The sequence below is a fragment of the Globicephala melas genome, chromosome 1 (assembly GCF_963455315.2).
Source record: "Globicephala melas chromosome 1, mGloMel1.2, whole genome shotgun sequence".
Classification (NCBI taxonomy): Eukaryota; Metazoa; Chordata; class Mammalia; order Artiodactyla; family Delphinidae; genus Globicephala; species Globicephala melas.
In genome coordinates, this window is record NC_083314.1 from 163,172,559 (window position 1) to 163,186,144 (window position 13,586).

The 13,586-nt window shown below is 53.6% G+C and overlaps 1 pseudogene; it reads right to left on the reverse strand.

Moving 5' to 3' along the window:
• Positions 1–3,490: 3,490 nt before the first annotated feature.
• On the reverse strand, positions 3,491–11,881 carry LOC115857941 (antizyme inhibitor 2-like; annotated as a pseudogene).
• Positions 11,882–13,586: the final 1,705 nt, after the last annotated feature.

Genomic DNA, 13,586 nt, shown 5'->3' on the forward strand with positions numbered 1-13,586 from the left:
TGGTTAAAATCACCAATGACCTCCGTTTTCCCGATGCCGTTCTCAGCCCTCACCTCACCCACCTCTGGGCAGTATTTGACACAGCCGAGGGCTCCCGCCTTCTTGGAATGTTTCTCCTCTCAGTTCCCGTGCCTTGTGTCCTCTCTCTGTATGTTCACTTCCTGGCAGGGCTGGGCGGCCCCAGGAATGTAAATTCCATCCAGTGTGGACCACGCCCCATCCACGTTCATATCTGCCGTCCTGACCTCTGTCCTGAAGTCCAGTGCTTGTATCTGACTCCATTGGGAGATTGAATAGGCGTCTCAAACCTGACCTTTCCGAAACTCAACTCTCCATTTTAACCCCTCCTAACCTGTTTCTCCTCCCCTGCATCTCCCTTTGTGTACCGGCAGCTTCAGCCTAAAGCCCTGGATTTGTCCTTGACTCTTCTCTTTGCCTCTTACCCTGCATCTGACCCCTCAAAAATTCTCTCGACTTGACCTTTGCAGCCTGTGCTGAACCTGGCACCTCTCACCACCTGTACTGTGACCACCGTCATTTCCCAGGACGGGCAGGAACCCCTCAAGTTCTCTCTTCATCCTCTCACCGCATTCACCTGCTCAAACTTGCCAGGGCCTCCCCCTCCCCCTTCGCCGCCTTACCCCGCCTCAGAAGAAAGTCCAATCCCTGACTTATCTGAGAATTGACAAGATCAGCCCCTGACCCTCCTCCTGCCTCATTTCCCAACACCTCCCCTCACTCACTCTGCTCACCCACACAGCTTCTTGCCTTTGGGGAAACACTCCATCCCTGGCTTTGGACTTGCTGCTTCCAGTGCCTGGAACTCTCTAACTCAGCTAACCACACGGTCCCTTCAGGTGTCTGCTCACCTGCTACATCCTCCGAGAGGCCTCCCAGGCCCCTCTGCCTAAATTAGCACTGTCTTCCGTCACTCACTGTCCCTTGCTTGCTTTATTTTTCTTCACAGCACTTACTGCTCCCGCTTCATTTTATCATTGATTTATGTGTTTGCTTATACTCTTTTTCCACCTGGAAGTTTAGCTCCATGAACTTGGATTTTTGTCCATCTTGTTCATCACGTGTCACCTGTGCCAGACACAGTCTAGGCCCTCGCATTTTATTTTATGGATGGATGGATGGATGGATGGATGGATGGATGGATGGGTGGATAGATGGATGGATGGATGGGTGGATGGATGGATGGATAGATGGATGGATGGATGGGTAGATGGATGGATGGATGGATGGATGGATGGATGGACAGATGGGTGGACGGATGGATGAATATCCACAGTCACACAGTACAGCACCCAGAAGGCAAAACACAAAACACGCCAACGTCTCTTGCAACTGAATACAACTTCATTTTTTCCCTAAAGTGCACTCATAGTTGTACTTCCAGGTATCTCTGGGGAGGTAAGGGTAGACGTTTCCACTCCCAATTTTCAGCTCTTGGAGGAGACAAATGGATAACACGTAATCCAAAGGCTGCATGAACCCTCTGGATTCTTTGGGTGGCGTGTGCAGATACCCTTCCCTTCTCCTCAGATGTCTGGAGGGGAATCTCTGTAGCCCAAAGATGCCAGAAGATTCCTCTGGTCTTGGCCGGGCTGGGGAGGCAGCAGCAAGGTTGGTAAGGCTGATTCTGGTGGATGGGGAGGACCCTTTGCAGAAGCTGGAGATCAGAGAATGTCTTGTCTTATCAGGCGAAGCTTAAAAAAGGACACAGGACACAGGAGGTGGGTGACTTTGGCCTCTGGGGCCCTCTCTCCCCTTCCCTCGCTGCAGCAAGGTGACTGGTCATCCCGATGTGTCCCAACCCCTACCTCTGTCATCATCCTTCCCTGTAGGATACATTGTCTTTTTGAGCTCACAACTCCCCAAATGTTGTTGTTTTTAAAGTTTTAGTGTGCCCGGGGGACATGTAGTAGCATCTGCCCCGCTTCGGAGTCGGCTATATCCACACCTTGTCCATCCAACCTCCCAACTTGGGCGTTTCTTAAGGCCAAGGTCAGGTCTGAGGCACCCACATGGCGCATTAGCTGTGTGGCCAGATGCTGTGTGCATGCTCCCTGAGGATGGCCAGACCGTGGGGGCAGGGGTGGCCTCTGAGCAGGCCAGGGCCAGGATCAGGGCAGCCAGAGGCAGGTGAACATGAACTGACCTTGAATGAGGATTTGCATTATCTGGCTTCATCCTCTCAACAGCCCTGCCAGGGGAATGCTAATCTCACCCTCACTTCACAGATGGGGAGACTGAGGCTCTGACCACACTGCCAGGATGTGGTGGAGCCTGGATCCCCTCCAGACCTGTCTGACTCCAATGCCCCTGCTCTCTCCACTAGGGTGAGTGCCTATGGTTCACGTAAACCTTTCTGGAACAACGCAGGGGTCACTAACTGGAGGAAAGGAAGGACCAAAGCGTCGCAAGGTGCTGGTCAATGCAGGTTGCCTCACATTCCAGGGCATGGCCTCCAGGGGGCACTCTTGTAATAGCGCAGGTTCCTCTCCCTGCCCCACCCCAGGGTCTAGCGGGTTAGGAGCAGGCAGGGCAGGATCAGCCTCCCGGAAGAGCTACCCTAGGCTTCAGGCCCGCTTAGGGAGAAGACAGGTTTTTGTTTGTTTGTTTGTTTGCGTTACGCGGGCCTCTCACCGCTGTGGCCTCTCCTGTTGCGGAGCACAGGCTCCGGACGCGCAGGCCCGGAGGCCATGGCCCACGGGCCCAGCCGCGCCGCGGCACGCGGGATCCCCCCGGACCGGGGCACGAACCCGTGTCCCCCGCATCGGCAGGTGGACTCTCAACCACTGCGCCACCAGGGAAGCCCAGAAGACAGTTTTGAACCTTAGGTTGCCCATCATTTCAGAGGCACCCAAACCTCTGTTTCCTCCACGCTACTCCTCACCCCAGATCCCTGCCCCCAAGCGTCCCCCCGTGGGCGCACCGAGGTGTCTGAAGCCCCTCCATTCTGGCCTTGTCTCAGCCTACAGTGCAGTCTCCAGCAGGCTCCTGTGGAAGGAATGTGCCTGTAAAGGGGTGTTCTAGGGCCCCCTCTACTACCTAAGGAGGCAAACCCTAGGTTGGGCCCAGAGGGGATCCTGGGGCGGGGCTGTGAGGGAGCCTGGAGCTGGTGGGGAAGGGACACCTGAGGAGGGAGCCCGGAGGGCAGCTGCAGATGGTCAGAGCCAAGCGGGGTGGGGGCACCTCAGCGAAGGGGCTGAGGGTCATCTGGGGACACAGGGCTGCCTGATTCTGCCCACAAAGGCATCTACGCATCAGGGCTGTCAGAACTGCCCAGGTGGGCTACCTTGGACTTACCTGTGGAGAGGCTGTAACAGGGTCAACCCCACAGGCAGAGGCCAGTGTCAAAGGTCAGCCAGACATCTTGGGCTTTGCTGGGGCCAGTCGGGGGAGTAGGGTATTTCCAGGGCCTGGGACCCCAGAGCTCAGCCACCAGCTGCCCTTGCCAAGTTCAGATGCTGGTGAGAGCCCCTCACTGCCCAGCCCCTTTCCACCTCCCTCCAGACATGTGAGTTCGGGTCCCGTGGCGCAGCAGATGGGAGGGGAGAGGGAAGCCACTGAAGGCGGAGCTCATGGTGGACATGTAGGCGCCCATGGAGGGGAAGACCAGCCAGTCGCCCACGTCCAGCTCAGGCAGCTGCACCTCCTTCAAGAAGAGCTTGTCAAAGGCATTGCACGTGGGGCTGTAGAGGGTGCAAGAGAAGAGGGGCAGCTTGGGGCGGAGGTCCTGCAGGGACATGGTGGCGGGGGGGTGGGGATCAGAGAAGGAAGACACCCCCCCTTCACTCCCCAGCCTGCAGGGCATGCCCCCAGGGCACCAGAGGGAAGGTACCAGCAAAGACTCTGTCATTCACTCCCTCTGACCAATTCCTGAGTGGTCCCTATGTGCCAGGCACTGTTCTTGGCCCTGCCCTCATGGAGCTTCTGCTCTAGAGACACACTCCTGCCCTGCCAGTTCACAAGTGCAGACACAGATGGGACCTCAGTTTTCCCATTTATAAAGTGGGAAGATTTTATTTAATGATCACTCAAAATACCGGGACTCAAACCTGGCTGCACTGCAAACGCCTGAGGATCACGTCAGGGTCCCAACCCATGAGAAGTTCCGATATCAATGGTCTGTGGCATGGTCTGGGCATAGGGGTATTTTAAAGTTTCCCAGATGATTCTAATGTGAAGCAAAGTTTGAGAATCTCTACTTCCTAAGTCTCCTGCATCTCCAAGATTCAAGGACTCTGGAACCACAAACATAGCGACACAGAGAAATGCACAGGGAAACACAAACAGCCAAACAGCTGCACACACACCCCTCCACAGACCCATGGACCTGGACACCCACCTTCCTGCACAGGTGTGAATCGACAGGCCCACACAGAGAAAGGCACACACACAGAAGTGCACCTGCCAATACACATAGACACACGTACACATCCTGGTACATGCACGAGGTGTGACAACCTGTCAAGCCACCGATCATCTGAGATCTCTCGCCTCTCCCCCTGGCAGCAGGGAGCCCTGCCCAAAGAGGGCTGGACTAGGGGGTCTCAGAGTCTGGGAGGTTCCAGAGCCACAAAAAGTTCTCCTTACCTTCACCACAATGGGCATCCTGGGTTCAGGCTCCCTGGAAAAATGCAGAATGCGCCGTAGTGGCCGTTGTTGAGATAGAACAGCGGCTTCCAGTAGCCTCCTGAGAGCAGACAGATGGCAGGACCGAGCTGTGCTCAGCTAGGTCTCACTGCTGACCCTCAACACCTGAGCCCAGCACCCTTGGGGGAGGCCTGACCCTCTGACCAGCGCTGGATAACCCCTGTTCCCTGCTCCAGGAGCCTTCTCTGAACCCATGCATGGTTGGGGCCTGTCCTCTGCTCTCCCACTGCCCCTCTGCTCCCCGCATCAGGGTGTTGCCCCTTTTCCTCCTCTCCTCATAAGAATAATCTAACTAACATGCCATGAGCTATAGCCCAGGCATTGTTCCAAGCTCTCTACATGTATTAAGCTATTTAACCTGTAACTACACCCTGAGCAGGTACAATGAGCCCTGGTTTACAGCTGAGAAAACTGAGTCTCGTCAGAAGTCACACAGGAGACTGTGGCAGGTCTGAGATTTGTCCCCAGGCCGCAGGTCTCAGGTACTCTGCCCTCACCTTAGACCAGGTTCCCTGAGCCCCTGCTGCATGAGTCAAAACTGGGGGCAGGGTTTCCCCGGTGGCGCAGTGGTTGAGAGTCCGCCTGCCGATGCAGGGGACACGGGTTCGTGCCCCGGTCCGGGAAGATCCCACATGCCACGGAGCGGCTGGGCCCGTGAGCCATGGCCGCTGAGCCTGCGCGTCTGGAGTCTGTGCTCCGCGACGGGAGAGGCCACAACAGTGAGAGGCCCGCATATCGCAAAAGAAAACAAAACAAAAAAAACTGGGGGCAAACGGCCTCTTCACGACCTAATTCCATCATGGTTGCTCCTCAGTGATGTGCTAATTTGTCAGTTTCCTTCCTCAAAGGGGTGCCTGTGTAAACTACATGTTCTCCATGCTTTGGCATCTGGGGCCTTGCTGACCTTGGAGAGACTGCTCCTCCCCGGGCTGGTTAATTCCTAGAGATAGCAAACGACTGCCTTACAAGAGCGCCTTTCCTGTGCAAGCCAACCAATTCAGCGTCCATACCGCAAACTGCCTCCTAGATGGAGCTCCCAGAACTTGAGGCACTACCTCTGGCTAGCGGCCCCAGGGCAGTCCTTACCCCCACAACCCGCTGAAATTGCTCAAACTAGCCAGTCCCACACCTGCCAATCCAGCTCACCCTGCCTCACCCACTCCTATCCTTGAAAACTACAGTAGAGGCTCTGGCCTGGCTTTCCCCTTTGTCCTTCTGCCCGCTGAACCACTCCGGTCCTTCCCCTTGTGGCCCTGTGTGGCCTGCCATGCCTCTGGTTTCTCCAGAGGAAACTTGTGAGTCATAACCTCTCCTTCGTGACAGTTATTTCCATGTCTTACATAATCTGATTAGAACAAAAACAGTGCCCAACTCTGACAAGCACAGGGTACAGCACAATTGTCACCTCCCTCCATCTAAACTTTCTGCCTCTATTGATGTTACCGAAGTAAGCGTGTGGCAGCTCTCTCCAGCTCCATCATACTCCTGATGCATGCTGAGCTGGTGGTCACCTATGACCCCCAGATCCTTTGGACAGGACCTACTACCAAGCCAGTTTCTTCACAACCACTCTTCATCTGTTCTTAGAACACTGCTTTCTTGAATCTAAACTCAGGATTTTGTGCTGATCTCTTTTAACATTTGGAGCATTTCATAACATTTGGGCATTTATATGCCCAGATCTTTCTGAATATTGTTTTTTCTGCCCCCTCCTCGGTGTACTTCCCACCATCCCCCCCCTGCTTTCTTAGCTGCCGTCACCGATCCCATCTCCTGTAGCCACAGCCCCAGTTGTCCCTAAACTAGTTGGTCACGAGAGGTAGTCAAGACATCCCTAAGGTCAAGAGCCCAACTCTGCTTGGCATGTAGTACAAATCCAAGTGCACCAGTGTTTGAATCAGACAGACCCAGGTCCAGCTGCACCACTAGCTAGCTGTGCTGCCTCAGACAAGTTACTTCCTCTCTCTGAGCCTCACTATCTCTCCCTGTAAAATGGGAATGCCCCTAAATTATTTCACAGGGTTGTGGAGCAGAAATGAGAGAAAATATGTTTTTCACACATAACAGATACTTAATAATTGGCATCTCTTGTTATTGTGGAAATAAAAATAACAGGCCCCTAGGGACTTCCCTGGCGGATCAGTGGTTAAGACTCCGCGCTTCCACTGCAGGGGGCATGGGTTCAATCCCTGATCCGGTAACTAAGATCCCGTATGCCATGTGGGTCAGCCAAAACACACACACACACACACACACACACACACATATACACACACACATGTTACCCCTTACCATAATAAAGATATAAATTTTAAAAATAATAATTATAAGCCCCTAATACTTAGACTTTTGTTAAATGACGGCTTGAAATCAAATGCTTCCTATCACAATAATCTTTAATGAGACATTTTGTGAAGAAATGGCAACCGGCTGACACAAGTGCCTCAGGGATTACAAAGCTGTGGGCCGATCATTTGTCAGAAAGGATAAGGGAGGAGACTAAAGCAGGTTATAAATATTTACATGTCCATTATCATACAGCCACAGAGAATAAAAGCACTAAGCCAGCAGGAGACATCTATTCTCCATCTCATCATGAAATGGAGTTTCTGGTTAGCTCACTGTGAGAAAAGCAAACCCACCCACCCTGCTGCAAAAATAACAATCAAAAACCTCCCCTGTGGTGCTTAACCTCAATTGTCAAAGGTTTACCATTACCCTATAGATGTCACCCTTAACCTTCAGGCCATGACAACAACGAGAGTGCCTTCTTATATTTGTCATAAGAATTTGTATTTACTCACTATATTTTTGGTATAAGAATTTGCACCTGTTAGAAAAATGTCTGCTGGATGAATTTAAGATGCACACCAGCACGATGGTGTCTGTGAACCTCATGGGCTGTGTTTTGTAACTTTACCCCCATAAACACAATATAAATCCATTGGCTACTTAGGAATAATGAAGACCCTTTGTCTTGGTTCTCACCTCCCAGTCTATTTCAGAACAACGAAATAGTGATACTAACAGGTTCATTCCTAGACCCAGTTTGAAGCTTGTTTCCTGCTAATTAACCGCCCAGAGTTGGAGCCCAGACTCCCTGCCCATCCTCTCCCCTGAGGGCCGGGGAACGCCTGGATGGTGCCCTGCCCACCCACCGGGCTCCAGCACAGCCTTCCTGGCAATCACGTTGACAGCGATCATGCAGACAGGTGCTGCGTAGAAGCAGCCGGGCTCTGCGATGAGCTCGACGCCTCTCCCCTAGGGAAAGTCCTGGGCCAGGGCTGTGTTGATCACTCCCACCATCTGCAGGGGTGGACCCAGAGCCTAATGTGGCCTGTCCCTCTGTGGGAGCTTTACCTGTGTCGTCTCCCTTCATTCCCATGACAGCTGTGTGAGAGCTGTGTGCCATTTTACTAGGGAGGAAACAGGTAGAAACTGTGGCCCAGAGTGGGGAAGTAACTTGTCCAAGGGCACATAGCACATAGCACCCTGAGATGTCTGAATCTGGAACCATTTAAATTAATACACAGTCAGTGAAGATGAAATGTTCCCTGGGTCTCAGGGATAGCAAATTTCTACCTGACTGTAGCTTAACCGGGGATAGCAACTAACATGTCTAAAGAAAGACACGGAGCCAGATATGCACGTGCTCATATATGCACACAGGCTGTGTAAGTATAGTCAGACAAATCCCAGCTATATACGCACATACGACTCACAGTTCCACGAGCTCCCCAAACACACACACTCTGTCCCCTAAACCCAGGCTGGGACACCTGGCTCCCTCTCACACTCCCCTCTCACCTCCTCAAACTTAGAGTCAGAGCCCTCCTCTCCAGGGAAGCCCCCTCCGGTGTCCAGGAGACTCATGTCATGCCTGACCCCGCAGCCCATCTCAAACATGCGCCGGCAGTTGGTGATGGCCTGCGTGAAGCTATGGGGTGCCTGGCATCTTGAGCCCTCGTGGAAGCTGAACACACGTCGAGTGACATGTAGAGAAACACATGTGAAAAAGCAAGGGTCAGTAGGAAGACAGACAGGGTCAGAAACACTGACACATGGTCATCCTTGAGTTGGGGCGCTCACGTTTGGGTGGCGGTCACCTCTCTTAGCAGGCCCCTCCCAGTGCCTCATTGCAGGGGCTCCCTTTCTCTTCCACCTTGGAAGGAGTGTGCTCAGAACCCCGAATCCCCATGCTGGAGGGCAGGGCGGGCTGAGGAACCAATCAGGGCTGGGTAGGGTGAGGCCAGTGCAAAAGTCCAGGGGGTGCCACAACACTAAGGAATCCAGATAAAGAACATTTAACGCGATCGTTGTAAAGAGCAACATTGATTCAGAAACATCACTAATGAATAAAACATTAAAAATGTAAATAGGGACTTCCCTGGTGGTCCAGTGGGTAAGACTCTGTGCTCCCAAAGCAGGGGGCCCGGGATTGATCCCTGGTTGGGGAACTAGATCCTGCATGCATACTGCAACTAAGAAGCCCACATGCTGCAGCTAAAGATCTGCGTGCTGCAACGAAGATCCCGCATGCCACAGCAAAGACCTGGTGCAGCCAAAATAAATACGTACATACACACATACATAAATATTAAATGAATAAATAAATAATGTAAATAAAGACAAGATTGGTAATAGTAATTGAACCCTGAAGCAAAAGGAAAAATCAGAAATGCCAGTCCTGTCTTCAGTTAAAATTTTGATATTTTCCTCATTATGAATTTCTTTGCATTATTTTTTATTTTTTCAAATATTGTATTAAAATGTTATTTATCTAGAGTACTAAGTGTTTTAACGTCCCCTTAAATTTTGCACCCAGGGCCTGTGCCTCCTTTGCCCCCCCCAATCCCAGATAAGATCCAGGTTCTTCGCTGAGCACAGATGGAGCATCACAAGGTCCAGAGGGGCCTCAGCTGACCGGAGGGTGTCCAATAAGCTGGAGATCGACAGTGGAAGCCAGGACTCCTGCCTCCCAGGCAGGGAAAGCCAGTGCGTTCACCTGGTTCCAGCCACCGCCAACCCCAGGTCTCTGGCGGACTTCAGCATATGTTCACACACCTCCAGGTTGGCCCCAAACTTGGCGCTCAGGGCAAGATGCTCTCACTGTCCTGGGTCCACAGCCGGAGGACCAGCCTGGGAGAGGGGTGCAAAGGATGCCAGGGGTTCTTAGGCACATGAGCCCCGATGCCCCCGACCCAACCTCCCTCCAGCCTCCCACCCACCCCCGCCTAGTTCCTCTGGACTGTCCAGCCATGGAGTCCCAAGGAGTGGACACACTCACTACTTACAGACTTCTGCCCAGGCAAGAAAAAGCAGGAAAAGGATAAAATTATAAATACACCTTCCATAGGTCTCCATGTTACAGGATCAGAGATGTTAAATAACTTTCCCAAGATCACACAGCATGTGACAAATGAAACTGAAATGTGAGCCCTGGTCTCCCCAACTCCGTGCCTTTTCCAGGATGTCGCCTAATGCCAGACCGCCTAATGCTAGGCTCTGCCTAGTGTCTATGCAGACACAGGCAACGTTTATTTAGCACCAATGTGCACCAGGGAAGGCATCGGGCCACTGACCCAAATTCTTGTACTTTGCTGCTTGGGTCTGTGCCAGTCACCGTATGGGACCACCTTCATCTGGTTCCTGCAGCCCAACTCCATCTGTTGGGGTCCCAGGCTTGAGGTCTCTTGCTCTACCTGTCTCCACCTGTTTGCACCGCCCCTCCTTCACTGGTCTCACCTAGCCCCAGGGTGGTGCTGGGCCACCTTGATTAGCTCCCCCTCACTGTTGAAGGTCAGGAACCGCACCCCATGGCGGGCAGCATACTAGATGTGCGAGACAGGCTTGCAGGGGTTGGCATAGATGATACGAGAGGGGGCCACGCCCAGGCCCAGCCCCTGCTCCAGCTCCACCTGGCATGGGTAACAGCCAGAGCAGGGGGCTGCCTCACTGCCCTTTACTCTTTGGGGACAGGAAGCCTGGGCATGAGTAAAAGGGGTTGCCCTTGACTGAACCCCTACTATGCAGTGCGCTGAGCACAAATTGTGCTCTTTAAGCTTCTAGACTCTTCTAAGGAAAGTAGAGTTGGTGCCATTTTCAAGAGGAAGGAACTGAGGCTCAGGTGAAATGGCTGTGCCAAGACAGGAATGGGTTCTGTGGCTTCAAGCTTGTGCTTCCACTCATTGGCTCAGGCTGTCTGCCTTAGTCACGCGGACCAGGAGGAGGTTGACCACACCCATATTTCATTCATTTATTCCTTCCCAAACAATTGAGGATTATAAGTGTCCTCCCCTGTTCAAGGTGCTGCAGTCCCCACTCCAGGACCCCTGGCAACTGGCCTTTTCTTCCCAGGAAGTGTCAGGCCCGTGAATGAGACAATTGGCCTTGGGCCCAGGCTCACCTGGCTGGCACAGTCGAAGCCAGTGCCCAGGGTGGCCAGGTCACGCAGCACCCAGGGGCTGCTGTTGCATTTCACCACATAGAAGGGTGAGACCCGAGGCAGGGCCTGGCGGATGACCTGACGGCGGCGGACCAGCATGCCCAGGTCAATCACCATGAAGGGGTCTTGGCGATCCTGCCAACACAGGGAAAGAGGAAGAGAAGGCTGGGTAGTGGGTTATCTCATCTAATCCTCAGAACAACTCTGTGCAGTAAGTACTATTGCTGTTGCCATTTCAGAGATCGGGAAACAAAGGCTCAGACAGAGGAAGTCGCTGGCTCAAGGTCACAGAGCAAGTACACGGCAAAGATAGGATTTGACGCCAGGCCTTCTAACTCTTAAAATAGGGGGACAAGAGGGCAACAATCTTTGTAGATCAGAGCTCCAACCCTCAACCAGACAGCTTGGCACTGGGTAAAACTCCAAGTGGTGGGGTGGGGAGAGAGCTAGAAGGGGACAGAAATATTCCATCACCCCCAGCAGAACAGAGCCTTGGCATAAGACCTAGGAGACTGACATAAGACAGTAAAACAGAAAGTCTTATTTCTTGCCCACCAAGTAGAGACTGAGACACCCTCTTCCCTCCCTACTCGCCCCCTTCCCTCCCTCCTCTTTCCTCCCCTCCCCCTCCCTCCCTACCAAATCGGAGAGCTCCCTGATCTTCAGGACCTGCCAGGCAGTTTCCCCAGCCTCCAGATTGATGAGATCCTTTGGCCACATGCTTCCAGGGCTTTCTTCACTCTCCTTTGGGTTCCCGACGGGGGTGCTCATCCCCGACACTCCAACTAAGTCCTTAGCCAGGCGCAGTTCCAACATCCTGGAAAGGGCTTGCACTGAGGATGGGGCCTCTTCCCTCCTCCCAGCTCCCTGAGGGCCCCAGAGCCAGAGTTCCTAGGCCATAATTTCTCAGCCCTCCCCTTCAGCCACAAGAGCTCCACAGAGCCCTCGTGAATTTTCCCATCTGTAAAATGGGCCACTGACCCGGTCCAGCCTGCTTCAGAGACCTGGTGGGGGACCAAGCCAGATACATAGGCTGTGCACACAGAAGAGAGGGTTGGCATCCTCTTCTGGGCTCCTCCACACACGTGTTCCCATTCACGGATGAGAAAACTGAGGCCAGAAAAGATAAGTGCAGAATCCAGGATCTTCAGATTTTAGGGCTCAGAGCCAGGGCCCAGGAGATGATCTAGGTCCAAGGTTCCCATTCTACGCACAGGGATGAGAGGCCCAGATACACGAAGGGACTTGATCGAGGTCACCAAATGGTCAGTGGCAGAGCTGGGCCTGGCACCTGGGCTCCCTAGAGCAGCCACTGGACCTGCCGCTGGCCACACTTCCCTGAGACCGAAGTGAGGGTGGCCTGCAGCCAGAGGCCCTCTGCTTCCGCAGCTGGGACTGCACCCATGCCCCCCACGCCACAAGCAGACTCACCTGCTGCCTATTGTGACCTGCTTCCCCAGCCACAACCCAGGCGGCCAGGATCTGTGGCGACTGGGCTTCGGGTAAATCCCACAGGAAGAGCAGAACTCAGCCCAGATCTCAGGGGCCAGGGCAAATACCACCCCAGGCTGTCCTTCCAAACCTCGGCCAGCCCTGCCTGCTCAGCCCAGACCTCCCAGGCCCCGAGAACGAACCCTCCTTTGTCACCCACACGACAGGATCACAGGTGAAGTCAGACTCCAATTATACGTGAACATCAGAGACAATCAGACTAGAGGGACCCTGGGAACCGGCGTCCACCCTTCCCACTTCACAGATGGAAACACCGAGGGGCCCAGCGGTCTCCGGAAGACTCAGCAAACCTGGAGGGGGTAGAATCAGGACCTCAGACTCTAATGACGGGCCGGTTCCACTGCCTCAGAGCAAGAGCTGGTCTCTCCTGGTGCTGTCCCTCCACGGCACATTTAAATACCTCGCTGGAAGTTTCTCCAAACGGAAAAGTGAGCCTATCTGCATCACTCAGTGTCCAGTCACGTCCCTCCTCCCTGGGCCTGCCCTCCCTCTCCATGTGGGCTGCTGAGGTCTCTGTGACCCCTTGTCCCTCCCAGGCTGAAGCCATCACCTTGGGGCCGCCCACCCTCTAGCATGTCAGCCGTCACTTCCTGCAGGCTCACACCCTGCCTCTGTGCTGTGACCAGAGCCTCCTTGCTGTTCCAGGAAGGCAGTTCAGCAAGGAGCCGGCTCCTGCCCTGACTCTTCTTTTCTGCCAGCCCTGCCTGGCCTTCTGCTCACTTGCGGCCTCCAACCCTTTTCCCTCCCACCAGGGGTCAATGCCCCCTGCCTCCCATCCCCCTTAGGCTCTGGGAGCTTAAACATCTAGGAAGGGGCTACAGGTAGAGCCTGGATTGGAGGGAGGAACTTGCTGCAGGACCAGGACAAATCCCTTAACTTCTAGAGCCTCATGAATCCCATCTGGATTCCAAACAAGATAGTAAAGTCCAGGCTTTTACAGAGACCCCCACCTACTCTCACCCCA